Source organism: Petromyzon marinus (genome assembly GCF_048934315.1).
Source record: "Petromyzon marinus isolate PM22_M1 ecotype Great Lakes invasive population chromosome 78 unlocalized genomic scaffold, UKy_Petmar_22M1.pri1.0 chr78_unloc.3, whole genome shotgun sequence".
Lineage (NCBI taxonomy): Eukaryota > Metazoa > Chordata > Hyperoartia > Petromyzontiformes > Petromyzontidae > Petromyzon > Petromyzon marinus.
In genome coordinates, this window is record NW_027422627.1 from 391,255 (window position 1) to 415,521 (window position 24,267).

At 52.2% G+C, this 24,267-nt stretch overlaps 1 protein-coding gene across 2 annotated transcripts in view; it reads right to left on the minus strand.

The window, feature by feature from the left end:
• The window catches only part of LOC116958472 (uncharacterized), a 91,194-nt gene that overhangs the window by 64,680 nt on the left and 2,247 nt on the right, over window positions 1–24,267 (minus strand). Inside the window, exon 2 of one of the 2 annotated variants that reach the window (XR_012931678.1) lies at window positions 126–24,267. The gene's annotated coding sequence lies outside the window, so the exon portion shown is untranslated. The remainder of the gene's footprint in view (window positions 1–125) is intronic. The other variant, XM_076058839.1, reaches the window with a different exon arrangement.

Consider the following 24,267-nt stretch of genomic DNA (forward strand, 5'->3'; position numbering starts at 1 on the left):
AGTTTTGCCTCGATTAAAACTTTCAAAGTCCTGCCGACAACATTTCCCCGCGTTTCCAATTACGAAAACTAATTGCTGGTTTGGTGAGTAAGGCCGAGGATCGGGCCGGAGACTCGTACGGTTACCTGGGTTGAGAAGTCGCCCAGACATCTTTCTCAAAGTTGGGGGTGGCAGGAACGGATGCCAGCGTGTCCGATTCCCCATCACCACCACCCGCTCAGCCTTAACAATAATAAAACACAACCTCCATGATGCTCACGCGTGGCTACAGAGCACGGATCTTTGCCATTGATAATAACGAATGCTGCTGCTGTGGGTAGCGAGAGACATTGACACTCCCTGATGGACGCTGTTGGTCGTCTCTGGCCTCTCCTGTCCAGGACTGGGTTGTAACAGCGGTAGGGGGTTGCGTTTCTCCCATTCCGCCCATCGCCACCATCACCCGCTCAGCCTTGACAATGATAAACACAACCTCCGTGTTCACACTCGTGGCTACCTAGCAGCACTGCTCATGACCATTGCATAGTAATAATGTTGCTGCTGTGGGTAGCAAGAGACATTGACACTCCCTGATGGACGGTGTTGGAGTTGCATCAAGGTTGCGTTGAGTAGCACCGAGGCTGTGCGGAGTTTCAGTAAGGAATTGCGTAGAGTTGAACAGAGACGTCTGCGCTAGGCACAACTGCTGGGGTCCTGTAACACAGAACGTTAGGAGCCCCTCCCCGCTCCCCGATACAAACAAATCCTGTAGTAGCAGCAGCGAGGCAAATTCAAACGCACGGCCAAAGGAGTTGCGGTGTTACCAGGAGGTCCGCTAACTGCCCGTATCCACCGCCGATTCGACCGTTTGCACTTCCTTCCTCTGCACTTGAACCGAGACATCAAAGACGCAGACCTGGCTCCCTGTCCCGTCACTGCCTGGGATCTCTGCCCCGTTGGGGCTTCCTTGGATTGGAGCTGTACCGAGATGTTTGATGATTGAGCGAGAGTAGACCAGGGAGAGGATTCTGGAAGACAGAACGTTAGAGACCCCCCCCCCACTCCCCCCTGATACAAACACAAGGCCTGTAGTAGTAGTAGCAAGGCAAATGTGAACGTCAAAGTATTTACGGTGTTACCGGGTCCCGTTAACTGCCTGGAATGGCCGATGATAGAGGAGCAATTTGCGCTTCCTTCCCTCTTGCTGTCCCATTGTACAATGTCGCGAGGTTGCTTGGGAGTTGTAACTGAGGCCGTGTGGCATTGCACCGAGGAAGTTGCGTGGAGTTGAACAGAGACGTCTGCGCTAGGCACAACTGCTGGGGTCCTGTAACACAGAATGTTAGGAACTCCTCCCCCCACCCACCACCCCAGAGCCACAATGGCCAACACTGCACACCGCTCGCTAGCAATGTCACCATCAACGCCCTTTCCTGGCTTAGGGAAATATTCAGGATAGCCGTAAGAAAACATTGATTTCAATCTTCAGGTCACATTACGGAAACTTCATGCTGTGGTCATTTGCAAATAAAGGTTTCAAGTTTTTCCTCGATTAAAACTGTCACAAAGTCCTGCCGACAACATTTCCCCGCGTGGCCAATTACGAAAACCAAAACGTCAACAAACCTCAAATAGACATCCACATCGCTCGTTTGGTGAGCAAGGCCGAGGATCGGGCCGGAGACTCGCACGGTTACCTGGGTTGAAAACTCGCCCAGACATCTTTCTCAAAGTTGGGGGTGGCAGGAACGGATGCCAGCGTAGGCGATTCCCCATCACCACCACCACCACCCGCTCAGCCTTGACAATAATAAAACACAACCTCCGTGATGCTCACGCATGGCTACAGAGCACAGCTCATTGCCATTGATAATAAAGAATGCTGCTGCTGTGGGTAGCGAGAGACATTGACACTCCCTGATGGACGCTGTTGGTCGTCTCTGGCCTCTCCTGTCCAGGACTGGGTTGTAACAGCGGTAGGAGGTTGCGTTTCTCCCATTCCGCCCATCGCCACCATCATCGGCTCAGCCTTGACAATGATAAACACGACCTCCGTATGTCCACGTGTGGGCTACACAGCCAAGGCCCATTGCTATTGATAAATAATGTTGCCGTGGGAAGTACAAGAGTCATTGACACTCCCTGGTGGATGGTAAAGGCCGTACGGCTTCTCCCGCCTTCCACCCAGGGCTGGGTTGGTGTTGTACAGCAGTGCGGCTGCTTGCTCTGTGCATCGGCTTGCGTTTCCGATTCACCACCACCACCTGCTGAGCCTTGACAACGATAAACACAACCTCCGTGTTCACACTCGTGGCTACCTAGCTGTACTGCTCATGAACATTGCATAGTAATAATGTTGCTGCTGTGGGTAGCAAGAGACATTGACACTCCCTGATGGACGGTGTTGGTGTTCCTCTGGCCCTTCCTGTCCAGGACTGGGTTGTAACAGCAGTAGGAGGCTGCAGACCTGGCTCCCTGTCCTGTCACTGCCTGGGATCTCTGCCCCGTTGAGACTTCCTTGGTTTGGAGCTGTACCGAGATGTTTGATGATTGAGCGAGAGTAGACCAGGGAGAGGATTCTGGAAGACAGAACGTTAGAGACCCCCCCCCCCCACTCCCCCTGATACAAACAGAAGGCCTGTAGTAGTAGTAGCAGCAAGGCAAATGTGGGAAGTCAAAGTATTTACGGTGTTACCGGGTCCCGTTAACTGCGTGGAATGGCCGATGATAGAGGAGCAATTTGTGCTTCCTTCCCTCTTGCTGTCTCCTTGTACGATGTCGCGAGGTTGCTTGGGAGGTGCACAGAGAACGTGTGGAGTTGCACTGAAGTTGCGAGGAGTTGGAGCAAGGTTGAATGAAATTGTTCTGAGGTTACGTAGAGTTGCACCGAGGTTACGTGGAGTTGCACCGAGGTTGTATGGAAGAGTTGCAACTGAGGCTGTGTGAGTTGCAACTGAGGAAGTTGCGTGGAGTTGAACAGAGACGTCTGCGCTAGGCACAACTGCTGGGGTCCTGTAACATAGAACGTTAGGAGCCCCCCCCCACCCACCACCCCAGAGCCACAATGGCCAACACTGCACACCGCTTGCTAGCAATGTCACCATCAACGCCCTTTCCAGGCTTAGGGAAATATTCAGGATAGCCCTAAGAAAACATTGATTTCAATCTTCAGGTCACATTACAGAAACTTCATGCTGTGGTCATTTGCAAATAAAGGTTTCAAGTTTTTCCTCGATTAAAACTGTCACAAAGTCCTGCCGACAACATTTCCCCGCGTTTCCAATTACGAAAACTAATTGCTGGTTTGGTAAGGCCGAGGATCGGACGGAGACTCGCACGGTTACCTGGGTTGAGAACTCACCCAGACATCTTTCTCAAAGTTGGGGGTGGCAGGAACGGATGCCAGCGTGTCCGATTCCCCATCACCACCACCACCCTCTCAGCCTTGACAATAATAAAACACAACCTCCGTGATGCTCACGCGTGGCTACAGAGCACGGCTCATTGCCATTGATAATAAAGAATGCTGCTGCTGTGGGTAGCAAGAGACATTGACACTCCCTGATAGACGGTGTTGACGTTGCATCAAGGTTGCGTTGAATAGCACCGAGGCTGTGTGGAGTTCCAGTAAGGAATTGCATGGAGTTGAACAGAGACGTCTGCGCTAGGCACAACTGCTGGAGTCCTGTAACACAGAACGTTAGGAGCCCCTCCCCCCTCCCCGATACAAACAAATCCTGTAGTAGCAGCAGCGAGGCAAATTCAAACGCACGGCCAAAGGAGTTGCGGTGTTACCAGGAGGTCCGCTAACTGCCCGTATCCACCGCCAATTCGACCGTTTGCACTTCCTTCCTCTGCACTTGAACCGAGACATCAAAGACGCAGACCTGGCTCCCTGTCCCGTCACTGCCTGGGATCTCTGCCCCGTTGAGACTTCCATGGTTTGGAGCTGTTCCGAGATGTTGAGATGATGTTCAAAGTGAGTAGGAGAGTAGACCCGGGGAGGATTCTGGAAGACAGAATGTTAGAGACCCCCCCCCCCCAGTCCCCCTGATACAAACACAAGGCCTGTAGTAGTAGAAGTAGTAGCAGCAAGGCAAATGTGAATGTTAAAGTATTTACGGTGTTACCGGGTCCCGTTAACTGCCTGGAATGGCGAATGATAGAGGAGCAATTTGCGCTTCCTTCCCTCTTGATGTCCCGTTGTACGATGTCGCGAGGTTGCTTGGGAGTTGTAACTGAGGCTGTGTGAGTTGCAACTGAGGAAGTTGCGTGGAGTTGAACAGAGACGTCTGCGTTAGGCACAACTGCTGGGGTCCTGTAACATAGAACGTTAGGAGCCCCTCCCCCCACCCACAACCCCAGAGCCACAATGGCCAACACTGCACACCGCTCGCTAGCAATGTCACCATCAACGCCCTTTCCTGGCTTAGGGAAATATTCAGGATAGCCGTAAGAAAACATTGATTTCAATCTTCAGGTCACATTACGGAAACTTCATGCTCTGGTCATTTGCAAATAAAGGTTTCAAGTTTTGCCTCGATTAAAACTTTCAAAGTCCTGCCGACAACATTTCCGCGTTTCCAATTACGAAAACTAATCACTCGTTTGGTGAGGAAGGCCGAGGATCGGGCCGGAGACTCGCACGGTTACCTGGGTTGAGAACTCGCCCAGACATCTTTCTCAAAGTTGGGGGTGGCAGGAACGGATGCCAGCGTGTCCGATTCCCCATCACCACCACCACCCGCTCAGCCTTGACAATGATAAACACAACCTCCGTGTTCACACTCGTGGCTACCTAGCGGCACTGTTTATGACCATTGCATAGTAATAATGTTGCTGCTGTGGGTAACAAGAGACATTGACACTCCCTGATGGACGCTGTTGGTCGTCTCTGGCCTCTCCTGTTCAGGACTGGGTTGTAACAGCAGTAGGTGGTTGGGTTTCTCCCATTCCGCCCATCGCCACCATCGCCCGCTCCGCCTTGACAATGAAAACACGACCTCCGTGTTCACACTCGTGGCTACCTAGCGGCACTGCTCATGACCATTGCATAGTAATAATGTTGCTGCTGTGGGTAGTAGGAGACATTGACACTCCCTGATGGACGGTTGTTGGTATTCTCTGGCCCCTTCTGTCCAGGACTGGGTTGTAACAGCGGTAGGAGGCAGGAGACCTGGATCCCTGTCCCGTCACTGCCTGGGATCTCTGCCCCGTTGGGGCTTCCTTGGTTTGGAGCTGTACCGAGATGTTTGATGTTTGAGCGAGAGTAGACCAGGGAGAGGATTCTGGAAGACAGAACGTTAGAGAACCCCCCCCACTCCCCCTGATACAAACACAAGGCCTGTAGTAGTAGTAGCAGCAAGGCAAATCTGAATGTCAAAGTATTTACGGTGTTACCGGGTCCCGTTAACTGCCTGGAATGGCCGATGATAGAGGAGCAATTTGCGCTTCCTTCCCTCTTGCTGTCCCCTTGTACGATGTCGCGAGGTTGCTTGGGAGTTGCACAGAGAACGTGTGAAGTTGCACTGAAGTTGTGAGGAGTTGGAGCAAGGTTGCGTGAAGGTGTTCTGAGGTTACGTAAAGTTGCACCGAGGTAACGTAAAGTTGCACCGAGGTTGTATGGAGTTGTAACTGAGGCCGTGTGGCGTTGCAACTGAGGAAGTTGCGTGGAGTTGAACAGAGACGTCTGCGCTAGGCACAACTGCTGGGGTCCTGTAACATAGAACGTTAGGAGCCCCTCCCCCCACCCACCACCCCAGAGCCACAATGGCCAACACTGCACACCGCTCGCTAGCAATGTCACCATCAACGCCCTTTCCTGGCTTTGGGAAATATTCAGGATAGCCATAAGAAAACATTGATTTCAATCTTCAGGTCACATTACGGAAACTTCATGCTGTGGTCATTTGCAAATAAAGGTTTCAAGTTTTGCCTCGATTAAAACTTTCACAAAGTCCTGCCGACAACATTTCCCCGCGTTTCCAATTACGAAAACTAATTGCTGGTTTGGTGAGTAAGGCCGAGGATTGGGCCAGAGACTCGCACGGTTACCTGGGTTGAGAACTTGCCCAGACATCTTTCTCAAAGTTGGGGGTGGCAGGAACGGATGCAAGCGTGTCCGATTCCCCATCACCACCACCACCACCACCACCCGCTCAGCCTTGACAATAAAACACAACCTCCGTGATGCTCACGCGTGGCTACAGAGCACGGCTCATTGCCATTGATAATAAAGAATGCTGCTGCTGTGGGTAGCGAGAGACATTGACTCTCCCTGATGGACGCTGTTGGTCGTCTCTGGCCTCTCCTGTCCAGGACTGGGTTGTAACAGCGGTAGGGGGTTGCGTTTCTCCCATTCCGCCCATCGCCACCATCGCCCGCGCAGCCTTGACAACGATAAACACGACCTCCGTATGTCCACGTGTGGGCTACACAGCCAAGGCTCATTACTATTGATAAATAATGTTGCCGTGTGGGAAGTACAAGAGTCATTGACACTCCCTGGTGGATGGTAAAGGCCGTACGGCTTCTCCCGCCTTCCACCCAGGGCTGGGTTGGTGTTGTACAGCAGTGCAGCTGCTTGCTCTGTGCATCAGCTTGCATTTCCGAATCACCAACACCACCTGCTGAGCCTTGAAAATGATAAACACAACCTCCGTGTTCACACTCGTGGCTACCTAGCAGCACTGCTCATGACCATTTCATAGTAATAATGTTGCTGCTGTGGGTAGCAAGAGACATTGACACTCCCTGATGGACGGTTGTTGGCGTTCTCTGGCCCCTCCTGTCCAGGACTGAGTTGTAACAGCGGTAGGAGGCTGCAGACCTGGCTCCCTGTCCCGTCACTGCCTGGGATCTCTGCCCCGTTGGGGCTTCCTTGGTTTGGAGCTGTACCGAGATGTTGAGATGATGTTCAAAGCGAGTAGGAGAGTAGACCCGGGGAGGATTCTGGAAGACAGAACGTTAGAATACCCCCCCCCGCCTACTCCCGATACAAACAGAACTCTGGCAGTAGCTAGGCCAGACATGGGCAAAGTATGGCCCGTTGGGCTTCTTAATCCGTCCCGCCGAACTTGTCCAAATATTATTAAATAAAATTTTACCTTTCTCCTGCAATGCCGCCATTTCCCCATTAGATGGCGCTGTTTTCATGATGTTTGATCAGTCACGTTACGACACGTTTTTGTATTGTTCATGTTCGTGCAATTTGTTAAATTGCCCTTGCAAATAAATGCTTTGCTACCTGTTAAAGGCCAAATCCTTTCATGTAATGATTTTTAACACGTCATTTATATTAGGTAACACAAACACTCGATCCATCTGTTCCTGGCCCGGCCCCTCTGTCAAATTCAAGAACCCATTGTGACCCGCGAGTCAATAAATGTGCTCATCGCTGAGCTAGGCCAATTAAAACAGACGCCAAAGTATTTGTGGTGTCACCAGGTACCGGTACAACCGCCTGGAATCGCCGATGGACGCAGACCTTGGGCCTCCTCCTCAGCGAGTAGACGGGTGGAGGAGTCTGCAGGTTGCAGCGTTAAAGGAACCCCCCCCTCCCCCAACTGCCACAGTCAACAAACTTGAAAGCAACGGATGGCCCAGGAGCTGCGGTTTTACCAGGAGGTCCGTTAACTGCCTGGGTTTTCCCGACGACGCCCCAGACATCCGCACTTCCTTCACGGGACGCACGAGAGGGTTTGTGTGGAGCTCGAAGCGAGAGAGACGTCTGTGTAAATCAGACTTTAGCTCTTGCCAATGCCTGGATTCACCGATGATCTCTCTTCCCCCTCTTTGCTGGCATCGCGAGGACGCAGGAGACGCGAGGGATTCTGGAAGACACGGTGTTAAGACGACCCCCCCCAACTCCCCAACTCCGATACGAACGCAAAGCCTGAAGTAGTCATTGATAATGCGAATGGCAACGGCGTTTTAACTTTACCAGGTGTCCCGTTAACGGCCTGGATTCTCCCGACGACGCCCCAGACATCTGCACGCCCTCCACTCCGCTTGCATCAACACGAAGCCGCGTGGAGTTGAACCGAGACAAAGACGCAGACCTGGCTCCCTGTCCCATCACTGCCTGGGATCTCTACCCCGTTGGGGCTTCCTTGGTTTGGAGATGTACCGAGATGTTTGATGTTTGAGCGAGAGTAGACCAGGGAGAGGATTCTGGAAGACAGAACGTTAGAGACCCCCCCCACTCCCCCCGATACAAACACAAGGCCTGTAGTAGTAGTAGCAAGGCAAATGTGAATGTCAAAGTATTTACGGTGTTACCGGGTCCCGTTAACTGCCTGCAATGGCCGATGATAGAGGAGCAATTTGCGCTTCCTTCCCTCTTGCTGTCCCCTTGTACGATGTCGCGAGGTTGCTTGGGAGTTGCACAGAGAACGCGTGGAGTTGCACTGAAGTTGTGAGGAGTTGGAGCAAGGTTGCGTGACGGTGTTCTGAGGTTACGTAGAGTTGCACGGAGGTAACGTGGAGTTGCACCGAGGTTGTGTGGAGGAGTTGCAGCGAGGTTGTGTGGAGTTGTAACTGAGGCCGTGTGGAGTTGCACTGAAGTTGCACTGAAGTTGCGAGGAGTTGGAGCAAGGTTGCGTGAAGGTGTTCGTAAGTTACGTAAAGTTGCACCGAGGTTGTATGGAGGAGTTGCAACTGAGGCCGTGTGAGTTGCAACTGAGGAAGTTGCGTGGAGTTGAACAGAGACGTCTGCGCTAGGCACAACTGCTGGGGTCCTGTAACATAGAACGTTAGGAGCCCCTCCCCCCACCCACCACCCCAGTGCCACAATGGCCAACACTGCACACCGCTCGCTAGCAATGTCACCATCAACGCCCTTTCCTGGCTTAGGGAAATATTCAGGATAGTCGGAATAAAACATTGATTAAAATCTTCAGATCATATTACGTAAACTTCATGATGTGTTCATTTGCAAATAAAGGTTTAAAGTTTTGACTCGATTAAAACTTTCAAAGTCCTGCCGGACAACTTTCCCCCGCATTTCGAATTCGAAAACTAATCGCTCGATTGATGAGCAAGGCCGAGGATCGGGCCGGAGACTCGCACGGTTACCTGGGTTGAGAACTCGCCCAGACATCTTTCTCAAAGTTCGGGGTGGCAGGAACGGATGCCAGCGTGTCCGATTCCCCATCACCACCACCACCACCACCCGCTCAGCCTTGACAATAATAAAACACAACCTCCATGATGCTCATGCGTGGCTACAGAGCACGGCTCATTGCCATTGATAATAAAGAATGCTGCTGCTGTGGGTAACGAGAGACATTGACACTCCCTGATGGACGCTGTTGGTCGCCTCTGGCCTCTCCTGTCCAGGACTGGGTTGTAACAGCGGTAGGGGGTTGCGTTTCTCCCATTCTGCCCATCGCCACCATCGCCCGCTCAGCCTTGACAACGATAAACACGACCTCCGTATGTCCACATGTGGGCTACACAGCCAAGGCTCACTGCCATTGATAAATAATGTCGCCGTGTGGGAAGTACAAGAGACATTGACACTCCCTGATGGACGGTGTTGACGTTGCATCAAGGTTGCGTTGAGTAGCACCGAGGCTGTGTGGAGTTCCAGTAACGAATTGCGTGGAGTTGAACAGAGACGTCTGCGCTAGGCACAACTGCTGGGGTCCTGTAACATAGAACGTTAGGAGCCCCTCCCCCCACCCACCACCCCAGAGCCACAATGGCCAACACTGCACACCGCTTGCTAGGAATGTCACCATCAATGCCCTTTCCTGGCTTAGAGAAATATTCAGGATAGCCGTAAGAAAACATTGATTTCAATCGTCAGGTCACATTACGTAAACTTCATGCCGTGGTTATTCGCTAATTAGGTTTCAAGTTTTGCCTCGAATAAAACTTTCACAAAGTCCTGCCGGCAACATTTCCGCGTTTCCAATTACGAAAACTAATTGCTGGTTTGGTGAGTAAGGCCGAGGATCGGGCCGGAGACTCGTACGGTTACCTGGGTTGAGAACTCGCCCAGACATCTATCTCAAAGTTGGGGGTGGCAGGAACGGATGCCAGCGTGTCCGATTCCCCATCACCACCATCACCACCACCCGCTCAGCCTTGACAGTAACAAAACACAACCTCCGTGATGCTCACGCGTGGCTACACAGCACGGCTCATTGCCATTGATAATAAAGAATGCTGCTGCTGTGGGTAGCGAGAGACATTGACACTCCCTGATGGACGCTGTTGGTCGTCTCTGGCCTCTCCTGTCCAGGACTGGGTTGTAACAGCGGTAGGTTGCGTTTCTCCCATTCCGCCCATCGCCACCATCATCAGCTCAGCCTTGACAATGATAAACACGACCTCCGTATGTCCACGTGTGGGCTACACAGCCAAGGCTCACTGCCATTGATAAATAATGTTGCCGTGTGAGAAGTAGAGTCATTGACACTCCCTGGTGGATGGTAAAGGCCGTACGGCTTCTCACGCCTTCCACCCAGGGCTGGGTTGGTGTTGTACAGCAGTGCGGCTGCTTGCTCTGTGCATCAGCTTGCGTTTCCAATTCACCACCACCACCACCTGCTGAGCCTTGACAATGATAAACACAATCTCCGTGTTCACACTCGTGGCTACCCAGCGGCACTGCTCATGACGATTGCATAGTAATAATGTTGCTGCTGTGGGTAGCAAAAGACATTGACACTCCCTGATGGACGGTGTTGGAGTTGCATCAAGGTTGCGTTGAGTAGCACCGAGGCTGTGTGGAGATCCAGTAAGGAATTGCGTGGAGTTGAACAGAGACGTCTGCGCTAGGCACAACTGCTGGGGTCCTGTAACACAGAACGTTAGGAGCCCCTCCCCCCTCCCCGATACAAACAAATCCTGTAGTAGTAGCAGCGAGGCAAATTCAAACGCACGGCCGAAGGAGTTGCGGTGTTACCAGGAGGTCCGCTAACTGCCCGTATCCACCACGGATTCGACCGTTTGCACTTCCTTCCTCTGCACTTGAACCGAGACATCAAAGACGCAGACCTGGCTCCCTATCCTGTCACTGCCTGGGATCTCTGCCCCGTTGAGACTTCCTTGGTTTGGAGCTGTACCGAGATGTTTGATGTTTGAGCGAGAGTAGACCAGGGAGAGGATTCAGGAAGACAGAACGTTAGAGACCCCCCCCACTCCCCCTGATACAAACACAAGGCCTGTAGTAGTAGTAGTAAGGCAAATGTGAATGTCAAAGTATTTACGGTGTTACCGGGTCCCGTTAACTGCCTGGAATGGCCGATGATAGAGGAGCAATTTGCGCTTCCTTCCCTCTTGCTGTCCCCTTGTACGATGTCGCGAGGTTGCTTGGGAGTTGCACAGAGAACGTGGAGTTGCACTGAAGTTGTGAGGAGTTGGAGCAAGGTTGCGTGAAGGTGTTCTGGGGTTACGTAAAGTTGCAGCGAGGTAACGTGGAGTTGCACTGAGGAAGTTGCGTGGAGTTGAACAGAGACGTCTGCGCTAGGCACAACTGCTGGGGTCCTGTAACACAGAACGTTAGGAGCCCCTCCCCCCACCCACCACCCCAGAGCCACAATGGCCAACACTGCACACCGCTCGCTAGCAATGTCACCATCAACGCCCTTTCCTGGCTTAGGGAAATATTCAGGAGAGTCATAAGAAAACATTGATTTCAATCTTCAGGTCACATTACGTAAACTTCATGCTGTGGTCATTTGCAAATAAAGGTTTCAAGTTTTTGCCTCGATTAAAACTTTCACAAAGTCCTACCGACAACTTTTCCCCGCGAGGCCAATCACGAAAATCAAAAGGTCAAACTTCAAATAGACATCCACATCGCTCGTTTGGTGAGCAAGGCCGAGGATCGGGCCGGAGACTTGCACGGTTACCTGGGTTGAGAACTCACCCAGAGACATCTTTCTCAAAGTTGGGGGTGGCAGGAACGGATGCCAGCGAGTCCGATTCCCCATCACCACCACCACCACCACCCGCTCAGCCTTGACAATAATAAAACACAACCTCCATGATGCTCACGCGTGGCTACAGAGCACGGCTCATTGCCATTGATAATAAAGAATGCTGCTGCTGTGGGTAGCGAGAGACATTGACACTCCCTGATGGGCGCTGTTGGTCGTCTCTGGCCTCTCTTGTCCAGGACTGGGTTGTAACAGCGGTAGGGGGTTGCGTTTCTCCCATTCCGCCCATCGCCACCATCGCCCGCGCAGCCTTGACAACGATAAACACGACCTCCGTATGTCCACGTGTGGGCTACACAGCCAAGGCTCATTACTATTGATAAATAATGTTGCCGTGTGGGAAGTACAAGAGTCATTGACACTCCCTGGTGGATGGTAAAGGCCGTACGGCTTCTCCCGCCTTCCACCCAGGGCTGGGTTGGTGTTGTACAGTAGTGCAGCTGCTTGCTCTGTGCATCAGCTTGCATTTCCGAATCACCAACACCACCTGCTGAGCCTTGAAAATGATAAACACAACCTCCGTGTTCACACTCGTGGCTACCTAGCAGCACTGCTCATGACCATTGCATAGTAATAATGTTGCTGCTGTGGGTAGCAAGAGACATTGACACTCCCTGATGGACGGTGTTGGTGTTCCTCTGGCCCTTCCTGTCCAGGACTGGGTTGTAAGAGTGGTAGGAGGCTGCAGAACTGGCTCCCTGTCCCGTCACTGCCTGGGATCTCTGCCCCGTTGAGACTTCCTTGGTTTGGAGCTGTACCGAGATGTTTGATGATTGAGCGAGAGTAGACCAGGGAGAGGATTCTGGAAGACAGAACGTTAGAGACCCCCCCCCACTCCCCCTGATACAAACACAAGGCCTGTAGTAGTAGCCACAGCAAGGCAAATGTGAATGTCAAAGTATTTACGGTGTTACCAGGTCCCGTTAACTGCGTGGAATGGCCGATGATAGAGCAATTTGTGCTTCCTTCCCTCTTGCTGTCTCCTTGTACGATGTCGCGAGGTTGCTTGGGAGTTGCACAGAGAAAACGTGAAGTTGCACTGAAGTTGCACTGAAGTTACAAGGAGTTGGAGCAAGGTTGAATGAAATTGTTCTGAGGTTACGTCAAGTTGCACTGAGGTAACGTGGAGTTACACCGAGGTTGTGTGGAGGAGTTGCAGCGAGGTTGTGTGGAGGAGTTGCAACTGAGGAAGTTGCGTGGAGTTGAACAGACGTCTGCGCTAGGCACAACTGCTGGGGTCCTGTAACATAGAACGTTAGGAGCCCCTCCCCCCACCCACCACCCACCACCCCAGAGCCACAATGGCCAACACTGCACACCGCTCGCTAGCAATGTCACCATCAACGCCCTTTCCTGGCTTAGGGAAATATTCAGGATAGCCGTAAGAAAACATTGATTTCAATCTTCAGGTCACGTGACGTAAACTTCATGCAGTGGTTATTCTATAATTAGGCTTCAAGTATTGACCGGTTAAAAACTTTCAAAGTCCTCCTGACAACTTTTCCCTGCGTGGCCAATTACGAAAACTAATCGCTCGATTGGTGAGCAAGGCCGAGGATCGGGCCGCAGAATCGCACGGTTACCTGGGTTGAGAACTCGCCCAGACATCTTTCTCAAAGTTGGGGGTGGCAGGAACGGATGCCAGCGTGTCCGATTCCCCAGCACCACCATCACCACCACCCGCTCAGCCTTGACAATAATAAACACAACCTCCATGATGCTCACGCGTGGCTACAGAGCACGGCTCATTGCCATTGATAATAAAGAATGCTGCTGCTGTGGGTAGCGAGAGACATTGACACTCCCTGATGGACGCTGTTGGTCGTCTTTGGCGTCTCCTGTCCAGGACTGGGTTGTAACAGCGGTAGGGGGTTGCGTTTCTCCCATTCCGCCCATCGCCACCATCGCCCGCTCAGCCTTGACAACGATGAACACAACCTTGGTGTTCACATTCGTGGCTGCCTAGCGGCGCTGCTCATGACCATTTCATAGTAATAATGTTGCTGCTGTGGGTAGCAAGAGACATTGACACTCCCTGATGGACGGTTGTTGGCGTTCTCTGGCCCCTCCTGTCCAGGACTGAGTTGTAACAGCGGTAGGAGGCTGCAGACCTTGCTCCCTGTCCCGTCACTGCCTGGGATCTCTGCCCCGTTGGGGCTTCCTTGGTTTGGAGCTGTACCGAGATGTTTGATGTTTGAGCGAGAGTAGACCAGGGAGAGGATTCTGGAAGACAAAACGTTAGAGACCCCCCGCCCCACTCCCCCTGATACAAACACAAGGCCTGTAGTAGCAGTAGCAGCAAGGCAAATGTGAATGTCAAAGTATTTACGGTGTTACCGGGTCCCGTTAACTGCCTGGAATGGCCGATGATAGAGGAGCAATTTGCGCTTCCTTCCCTCTTGCTGTCCCCTTGTACGATGTCGCGAGGTTGCTTGGGAGTTGCACAGAGAAAGCGTGGAGTTGCACTGAAGTTGCGAGAAGTTGGAGAGCAAGGCTGCGTGAAGGTGTTCTGAAGTTACGTAAAGTTGCACCGAGGTAACGTGGAGTTGCAACGAGGTTGTGTGGAGGAATTGCAACTGAGGCCGTGTGGAGTTGCACTGAGGAAGTTGCGTAGAGTTGAACAAAGACGTCTGCGCTAGGCACAACTGCTGGGGTCCTGTAACACAGAACGTTAGGAGCCCCTCCCCCCACCACCCCAGAGCCACAATGACCAACACTGCACACCGCTCGCTAGCAATGTCACCATCAACGCCCTTTCCTGGCTTACACAACTATTCGGGACAGCCGTAAGAAAACATTAATTTCAATCTTCAGGTCACATTACGGAAACTTCATGCTGTGGTCATTTACAAATAAAGGTTTCAAGTTTTGCCTCCATTGAAACTTTCACAAAGTCCTCCTGACAACATTTCCCCGCGTTTACAATTACGAAAACTAATCGATCGTTTGGTGAGAAGGCCGAGGATCGGGCCGGAGACTCGCACGGTTACCTGGGTTGAGAACTCGCCCAGACATCTTTCTCAAAGTTGGGGGTGGCAGGAACGGATGCCAGCGTGTCCGATTCCCCATCACCACCACCACCCGCTCAGCCTTAACAATAATAAAACACAACCTCCATGATCCTCACGCGTGGCTACAGAGCACGGATCTTTGCCATTGATAATAACGAATGCTGCTGTTGTGGGTAGCGAGAGACATTGACACTCCCTGATGGACGCTGTTGGTCGTCTCTGGCCTCTCCTGTCCAGGACTGGGTTGTAACAGCGGTAGGGGGTTGCGTTTCTCCCATTCCGCCCATCGCCACCATCACCCGCTCAGCCTTGACAACGATAAACACGACCTCCGTATGTCCACGTGTGGGCTACACAGCCAAGGCTCACTGCCATTGATAAATAATGTCGCCGTGTGGGTAGTACAAGAGACATTGACACTCCCTGATGGACGGTGTTGACGTTGCATCAAGGTTGCGTTGAGTAGCACCGAGGCTGTGTGGAGTTCCAGTAACGAATTGCGTGGAGTTGAACAGAGACGTCTGCGCTAGGCACAACTGCTGGGGTCCTGTAACATAGAACGTTAGGAGCCCCTCCCCCCACCCACCACCCCAGAGCCACAATGGCCAACACTGCACACCGCTTGCTAGGAATGTCACCATCAACGCCCTTTCCTGGCTTAGAGAAATATTCAGGATAGCCGTAAGAAAATATTGATTTCAATCGTCAGGTCACATTACGTAAACTTCATGCCGTGGTTATTCGCTAATTAGGTTTCAAGTTTTGCCTCGAATAAAACTTTCACAAAGTCCTGCCGGCAACATTTCCGCGTTTCCAATTACGAAAACTAATCGCTGGTTTGGTGAGTAAGGCCGAGGGTCGGGCCGGAGACTCGCACGGTTACCTGGGTTGAGAACTCGCCCAGACATCTTTCTCAAAGTTGGGGGTGGCAGGAACGGATGCCAGCGTGTCTGATTCCCCATCACCACCACCAGCTCAGCCTTGACAATAATAAAACACAACCTCCATGATGCTCACGCGTGGCTACAGAGCACGGCTCATTGCCATTGATAATAAAGAATGCTGCTGCTGTGGGTGGCGAGAGACATTGACACTCCCTGATGGAAGCCGTTGGTCGTCTCTGGCCTCTCCAGGACTGGGTTGTAACAGCGGTAGGAGGTTGCGTTTCTCCCATTCCGCCCAGCGCCACCATCACCCACTCAGCCTTGACAATGATAAACACGACCTCCGTATGTCCACGTGTGGGCTACACAGCCAAGGCTCATTGCCATTGATAAATAATGTTGCCGTGTGGGAAGTACAAGAGTCATTGACACTCCCTGGTGGATGGTAAAGGCCGTACGGCTTCTCCCACTTTCCACCCAGGGCTGGGTTGGTGTTGTACAGCAGTGCGGCTGCTTGCTCTGTGCATCAGCTTGCGTTTCCGATTCACCACCACCACCTGCTGAGCCTTGACAATGATAAACACAACCTCCGTGTTCACACTCATGGCTACCTAGCAGCACTGCTCATGACCATTGCATAGTAATAATGTTGCTGTGGGTAGCAAGAGACATTGACACTCCCTGATAGACGGTGTTGACGTTGCATCAAGGTTGCGTTGAGTAGCACCGAGGCTGTGTGGAGTTCCAGTAAGGAATTGCGTGGAGTTGAACAGAGACGTCTGCGCTAGGCACAACTGCTGGGGTCCTGTAACACAGAACGTTAGGAGCCCCTCCCCCCTCCCCAATACAAACAAATCCTGTAGTAGCAGCAGCGAGGCAAATTCAAACGCACGGCCAAAGGTGTTGCGGTGTTACCAGGAGGTCCGCTAACTGCCCGTATCCACCGCCGATTCGACCGTTTGCACTTCCTTCCTCTGCACTTGAACCGAGACATCGAGACGCAGACCTGGCTCCCTGTCCTGTCACTGCCTGGGATCTCTGCCCCGTTGGGGCTTCCTTGGTTTGGAGCTGTACCGAGATGTTGAGATGATGTTCAAAGCGAGTAGGAGAGTAGACCCGGGAAAGATTCTGGAAGACAGAATGTTAGAGACCCCCCCCTCCCCCTGATACAAACACAAGGCCTGTAGTAGTAGTAGCAAGGCAAATGTGAATGTCAAGTATTTACGGTGTTACCGGGTCCCGTTAACTGCCTGGAATGGCCGATGATAGAGGAGCAATTTGCACTTCCTTCCCTCTTGCTGTCCCCTTGTACGATGTCGCGAGGTTGCTTGGGAGTTGCACAGAGAACGTGTGGAGTTGCACTGAAGTTGTGAGGAGTTGGAGCAAGGTTGAATGAAATTGTTCTGAGGTTACGTAGAGTTGCACCGACGTAACGTGGAGTTGCAACTGAGGCACTTGCGTGGATTTGAACAGAGACGTCTGCACTAGGCACAACTGCTGGGGTCCTGTAACATAGAACGTTAGGAGGCCCTCCCCCCACCCACCACCCCAGAGCCACAATGGCCAACACTGCACACCGCTCGCTAGCAATGTCACCATCAACACCCTTTCCTGGCTTAAGGAAATATTCAGGATAGCCGTAAGAAAACATTGATTTCATTCTTCAGGTCACATTAAGTAAACTTCATGCTGTGGTCATTTGCAAATAAACGTTTAAAGTTTTGCCTCGATTAAAACTTTCAAAGTCCTGCCGACAAAATTTCCCCGCGTTTCCAATTACGAAAACTAATTGCTGGTTTGGTAAGGCCGAGGATCGGGCCGGAGACTCGTACGGTTACCTGGGTTGAGAAGTCGCCCAGACATCTTTCTCAAAGTTGGGGGTGGCAGGAACGGATGCCAGCGTGTCAGATTCCCCACCACCACCCGCTCAGCCTTGACAATAATAAAACACAACCTCCATGATGCTCACGCGTGGCTACAGAGCACGGCTCATTGCCATAGATAATGAAGAATGCTGCTGCTGTGGGTAGCGAGAGACATTGACACTCCCTGATGGACGCTGTTGGTCGTCTCTGGCCTCTCCTGTCCAGGACTGGGTTGTAACAGCGGTAGGGGGGTTGCGTTTCTCCCATTCCGCCCATCGCCACCATCGTCCGCTCAGCCTTGACAATGATAAACACAACCTCCGTGTTCACACTCGTGGCTACCTAGAGGCACTGCTCATGCCCATTGCATAGTAATAATGTTGCTGTGGGTAGCAAGAGACATTGACACTCCCTGATGGACGGTGTTGGAGTTGCATCAAGGTTGCGTTGAGTAGCACCGAGGCTGTGTGGAGATCCAGTAAGGAATTGTTTGATGTTTGAGCAAGAGTAGACCAGGGAGAGGATTCTGGAAGACAGAACGTTAGAGACCCCCCCCCCACTCCCCCTGATACAAACACAAGGCCTGTAGTCGAAGTAGTAGCAAGGCAAATGTGAATATCAAAGTATTTAACAGTGTTACCGGGTCCCGTTAACTGCCTGGAATGGCCGATGATAGAGGAGCAATTTGCGATTCCTTCCCTCTTGCTGTCCCCTTGTACGATGTCGCGAGGTTGTTTGGGAGTTGCACAGAGAACGTGTGGAGTTGCACTGAAGTTGCGAGGAGTTGGAGAAAGGTTGCGTGAAGGTGTTCTGAAGTTAAGTAGAGTTGCACCGAGGTAATGTGGAGTTGCAGCGAGGTTGTGTGGAGGAGTTGCAGCGAGATTGTGTGGAGGAGTTGCAACTGAGGGAGTTGCGTAGAGTTGAACAGAGACGTGTGCTAGGCACAACTGCTGGGGTCCTGTAACACAGAACGTTAGGAGCCCCTCCCCCCACCCACCACCCCAGAGCCACAATGGCCAACACTTCACACCGCTTGCTAGGAATGTCACCATCAACGCCCTTTCCTGGCTTAGGGAAATATTCAGGATAGCCCTAAGAAAACATTGATTTCAAACGTCAGGTCACATTACGTAAACTTCATGCTGTGGTTATTCTATAATTAGGCTTCAAGTATTGACTCGTTAAAAACTTTCAAAGTCCTCCTGACAACTTTTCCCCGTGTGGCCAATTACGAAAACTAATCGCTCGATTGGTGAGCAAGGCTGAGGATCGGGCCGGAGACTCGCACGGTTACCTGGGTTGAGAACTCGCCCAGACATCTTTCTCAAAGTTGGGGGTGGCAGGAACGGATGCCAGCGTGTCCAATTCCCCATCACCACCAACACCCGCTCAGCCTTGACAATAATAAAACACAACCTCCGTGATGCTCACGCGTGGCTACAGAGCACAGCTCATTGCCATTGATAATAAAGAATGCTGCTGCTGTGGGTGGCGAGAGACATTGACACTCCCTGATGGAAGCCGTTGGTCGTCTCTGGCCTCTCCTGTCCAGGACTGGGTTGTAACAGCGGTAGGAGGCTGCAGACTTGGCTCCCTGTCCCGTCACTGCCTGGGATCTCTGCCCCGTTGGGGCTTCCTTTGTTTGGAGCTGTACCGAGATGTTTGATGTTTGAGCGAGAGTAGACCAGGGAGAGGATTCTGGAAGACAGAACGTTAGAGACCCCCCCCACTCCCCCTGATACAAACACAAGGCCTGTAGCAGTAGTAGCAACAAGGCAAATGTGAATGTCAAAGTATTTACGGTGTTACCGGGTCCCGTTAACTGCCTGGAATGGCCGATGATAGAGGAGCAATTTGCGCTTCCTTCCCTCTTGCTGTCCCCTTGTACGATGTCGCAAGGTTGCTTGGGAGGTGCACAGAGAACGTGGAGTTGCACTGAAGTTGAGGAGTTGGAGCAAGGTTGTGTGAAGGTGTTCTGAGGTTACGTAGAGTTGCACCGAGGTAACGTGGAGTTGCAGCGAGGTTGTGTGGAGTTGTAACTGACGCCGTGTGGAGTTGCACTGAAGTTGCGAGGAGTTTGAGCAAGGTTGCGTGAAGGTGTTCTGAGGTTACGTTGAGTTTGACCGAGTTTGTGTGGAGTTGCAGCGAGGTTGTGAGGAGTTGCAACTGAGACCGTGTGAGTTGCACCGAGGAAGTTGCGTAGAGTTGAACAGAGACGTCTGCGCTAGGCACAACTGCTGGGGTCCTGTAACATAGAACGTTAGGAGCCCCCCCCCACCACCCCAATGACCAACACTGCACACCACTTGCTAGCAATGTCACCATCAATGCCCTTTCCTGGTTACGCAACTATTTCAGGACAGCCGTAAGAAAACATTAATTTCAATCTTCAGGTCACATTACATAAACTTCACGCTGTGTTTTACTATTGAGGTTTCAGATTATGCCGCGTTAAAAAAAACTTTAACAGTCTTGCCGACAACTTTCCCCAGCGTGGCCAATTACGAAAACCAAAACGTCAAACAATCCTCAAATAGACATCCACATCGCTCGTTTGGTGAGCAAGGCCGAGGATCGGGCTGGAGACTCGCACGGTTACCTGGGTTGAGAACTCGCCCAGAGACATCTTTCTCAAAGTTGGGGGTGACGGGAACGGATGCCAGCGTTTCATTCCGCATCACCTTCAGCCACTCAGCCTTGAAAATAATAAAACACAACCCCTCCGTGGATGCTCACGCGTGGCTACAGAGCACGGCTCATTGCCATTCTTGTCATATGGATTAACAAGCAGCAGATTAAAGACGTAATTTTAGATTCATCCAACTTGTCTGTTCAGAAAGATTTGTTACAGAATGTTGGCGTGTGGAAAAGTCTGACACTCCCTGGTGGCTGGTAATGGTCCGTACAGCTTCTCCCGAGGCTGGTGTTGTACAGCAGTGCGGCTCCTTGCTCTGTGGGTCGAGTTGTTTCCCATTCCCCACTACCATGTGCTGCTCAGCCTTGACAACTATAAAAACACAACCTCAGCGTTCACACGTGACTGGAGAAGCCAAGGCCAATCCGCCATTTGATGAATCATTATAAAATGTTGCCGTGTGGCTGTGCAGCAAGAAGAGTTTCAAGGACACTCCCTGGTGGCGGCAAAGATTCCGGCCCCTCCTTCCGCGGCTGGGCTGCCCGTCCGTACAGCAGTAGGGGGGGTTGCGTTTTTCCCCCATTCCACCCATCACCACCATCCATCCGCTCAGCCTTGACAATGATAAACACAGCTCCATGTTCACACCTGGCTGGCGAGCCAACTCGTGACCCATTGAGAAATAACGCGTGCGGTGTGTGAGGAGTCAAAAGGGCACTCCCTGGTTATTGGCGGTGTAATGGGGCTTGGTGTGCGTGGTCTCTTCTCCCCGTTCTCCAGGGCTGGGGGTTGTTGTACAGGGTAGGGGCGGATGTTCGACTAGATTCTGTAACAGAGAACGTGAAAGGCCCACACCCCCCCCACCCACCCACCCCCCCCCCCCTCAAGATTTCTGGCAAGCCACAGCAACGTACAGATTCGTATGTGCCACAGGTAGTGGAGCGGGTGTGTGGGAATCCATTGGTTTACCTAGAACATGAGGCACGAGACGCCTCACCGCCTGGGCTATGGAGACGCAAGCTCTGCTAAGGAAGGGGGGGGGGGGGGAGAAACTTCTGGAAGACGTTTGGTTAAGGACAACCCCCCCCCCCAAACCACGTGGGGTAAAAAAAAATTGCGTGCGGGAGTGGTGACGAGAGGTTTACCGCACAGCCTGCGCCACCCAGGATTGGCTGGGTCGGTGGGAGCTCGGTACAACAACGCCGCCAACCCAAGGAAGCGGCTACAAAACGCACAACGGAGGAAGAGGGAGGGGGGGGGGTTGGCAAGGGCAGACGGGAGCAGCTGCGCGAACTTCCCGTGGCCGAGCAGCGGCAGTTGCAGAGGGCGGTTGACCGTGGCCGGGCGGTGGACAGTATAGCGGCGTTGCGGCCGCGGGGCGGAGGCGGTGGGCGCGTTGCGATGGCCGAGCGCGACGTTTGTGACCCGGCGACAGATTTCGCGGCGGCAAGGGGAGCCTTGTGCGAGCGAGCCAGCCCGCCCCGGCGCATCCGCTTCGCGTCTCCCCGGACGATGTGCCGCACCCCCCCCCCCCCCCCTTTCTCTCCCCTCGGGGCAATCTGCGCAGAACACCAGGCCGATAAAGAGTTGTCGCTTCACAATGCTCCACACCCCCCCTAATAAGCACACCAAAGAGCGCAATGCAAGTAAGCTGCTGCATGCCTCGTCAGAATGGCAGAGTGAGGGTCTTCCCGAGCCTTGCCCCAAGTCTCTTAAGCGGTTGCATTTTAACGAATCGCTTCAGAAATCCAACGCAATTTCCACGTTCGTAAAAAGAAAAGTCAATCGTTAAATCTTTCCAGAAGTGGGGGGGGGGGGGGGGGAGCCGCCCCCCTTCGAGAAGCGCTTGCGGAAGCACGTTTAAGTTTGGGAAAATTTACTTCAAATTCCTCTACAATTTGTCGAGCGTCGATTTGTCCAATCGTTAATTTTCCGGAACCTTCCAGACGCCACACAAATGCGCATTTGCCAGGGGTTTTTTTTTTGACGTTGCCAAACCGACGTGAAGCGGCCGCGATGAAGACCCCCGTAATGAGAAGTTTTTCGTGGAGACTTTTCATCCCGGCGGATTAAAAAAAAAAATCTCTGCACAAATTCGTCCGTTTTTCAAATGTTCCAGGAGCAGCGAACAGAACTTTTCATCCCGGCAATTTAAAAACAAAATCTCTGCACAAATTCGTCCGTTTTTCAAATGTTCCAGGAGCAGCGAACGCAACCTTTCGACGGGTTATTCCAGGCTGCAACTTTCCAAGGGAGGGGGTTTTCTTTCTCTCTCCCCGCCTCGCTCGCACTTTGCTTCCACCACCACCCCACACCAACCCCACAACTCGCCCAACCCACACAAGACGACATGATCTTGGGGGAGGTTGAGCAGAAAAACAGAGCACAACTTTTGGTTTTGGCATCTCGCAGCATTCCTCGCTTTATTTCCTCTTCGCTGTTGTTTCATGGGGTGGGTTGGGGGGGGGGGTTTGGGGAGAAAAACACGACGGGGGTTTTTATTTCACGATGCTTGACACAACAACAAAATAAAAAAAACTCGTCCACATTTCCTTCATGGGTTGGGTTCATCGGGTCGTAAAAGCGGTCGTGTTGGGGGGGTTTTGCGGGGAGGAGAAAGGGCGAGTTAAACAGGCCCCCCTGCAGGGTGGGGGCTGGTATAGGAACATTGGGGATTTTTTGTGCAATTTCACGACATTGTCACGCATTCCTGGTTATGTGACATTCCAAATGTTGGGTGGCAACAAGACACGTTCAAGTCTCTCTGCGCCGTCCATTGCTGATTTTACACCCCAACAAGCACGAGATTTCAACTTCGTTAAAGTATTGAAAGGGGACGGACGGACACATTAATCTTATTGCAGGCTGGTACACTCAGTTTACAACTTAGTTCCTACCAGTGTAACCTGTTACGTTACACGAACCTACACAGCCCCCCGTCTTGAACCGTACACATACACAGACCTGCGACTCAACGCACAAGGGCTCCCAGTCTCTCCCGCCGGGCACAACCCAACTCCCTCCCAGAGAAACAAACACGACTGACCGGGGGGGGGGGGGGGTCACAAAAACCGAGTTGGGAGAGCTTCCGTAAAAGTATTTTTTTGACTTTAAAAAAAATCCGGTCGCCCTAAAAGCCAACCCCCACCTCCCCCCAAACCCACCACAGTCACAAACACCGGCAAACCACCACCACCATCACCGGACGTGGGCCACACGGGAAAAAAAGTGCTTTGGTTGGGATAACACAAAACTTAAAACCGAATAACCGAGAACGCACGTTTAACCCCCCCAACCCACCACCCGTTTAATTTTGTACATTTCGCTTGGAGCGCAACACCACGAGAGGACCCTCAACGCCGCCGCCTCGCTACACAAAGCACGGCGGCGGTGGGGGGGGGGGGGTCCGAAACCGATTCAGCCGATGACCGCACGTCGCAGCGAAAAACAGGGCCCCCCCCCTGCAGGGTGGGGGGGGGCTGGTATAGGAACATTGGGGAATTTTGCGCAACTTCACGACATTGGCACGCATTCCTGGTTACGCGACATTCCAAATGTTGGGTGCCAGTAAGACACGTTCAAGTCTCTCTGCGCCGCCCATTTGCTGATTTTACACCCCAACAAGCACGAGATTTCAACTTCGTTAAAGCATTGAAAGGGGACGGACGGACACATTCATCTTATTGCAGGCTGGTACAATCAGTTAACAACTTAGTTCCTACCAGTAAAATGCCACATCGCCTAAAGTCTAAACAAAGACACGTGTGTGGGGGGAAGGGAGGGAGGAGCAACTTGAGCAAAGGTTTTTTAAAAAAAAAATTTCGGCATTACGCTTTGGCAGACAAAGAAACCGAAGGTACGTCACCCTTATCCAACGCTTGCTGGCATCGAGGGGGAGGGGGGGATGTGTGGGGGAGGGGGGCGCCTTGCAAGTCGAGACAC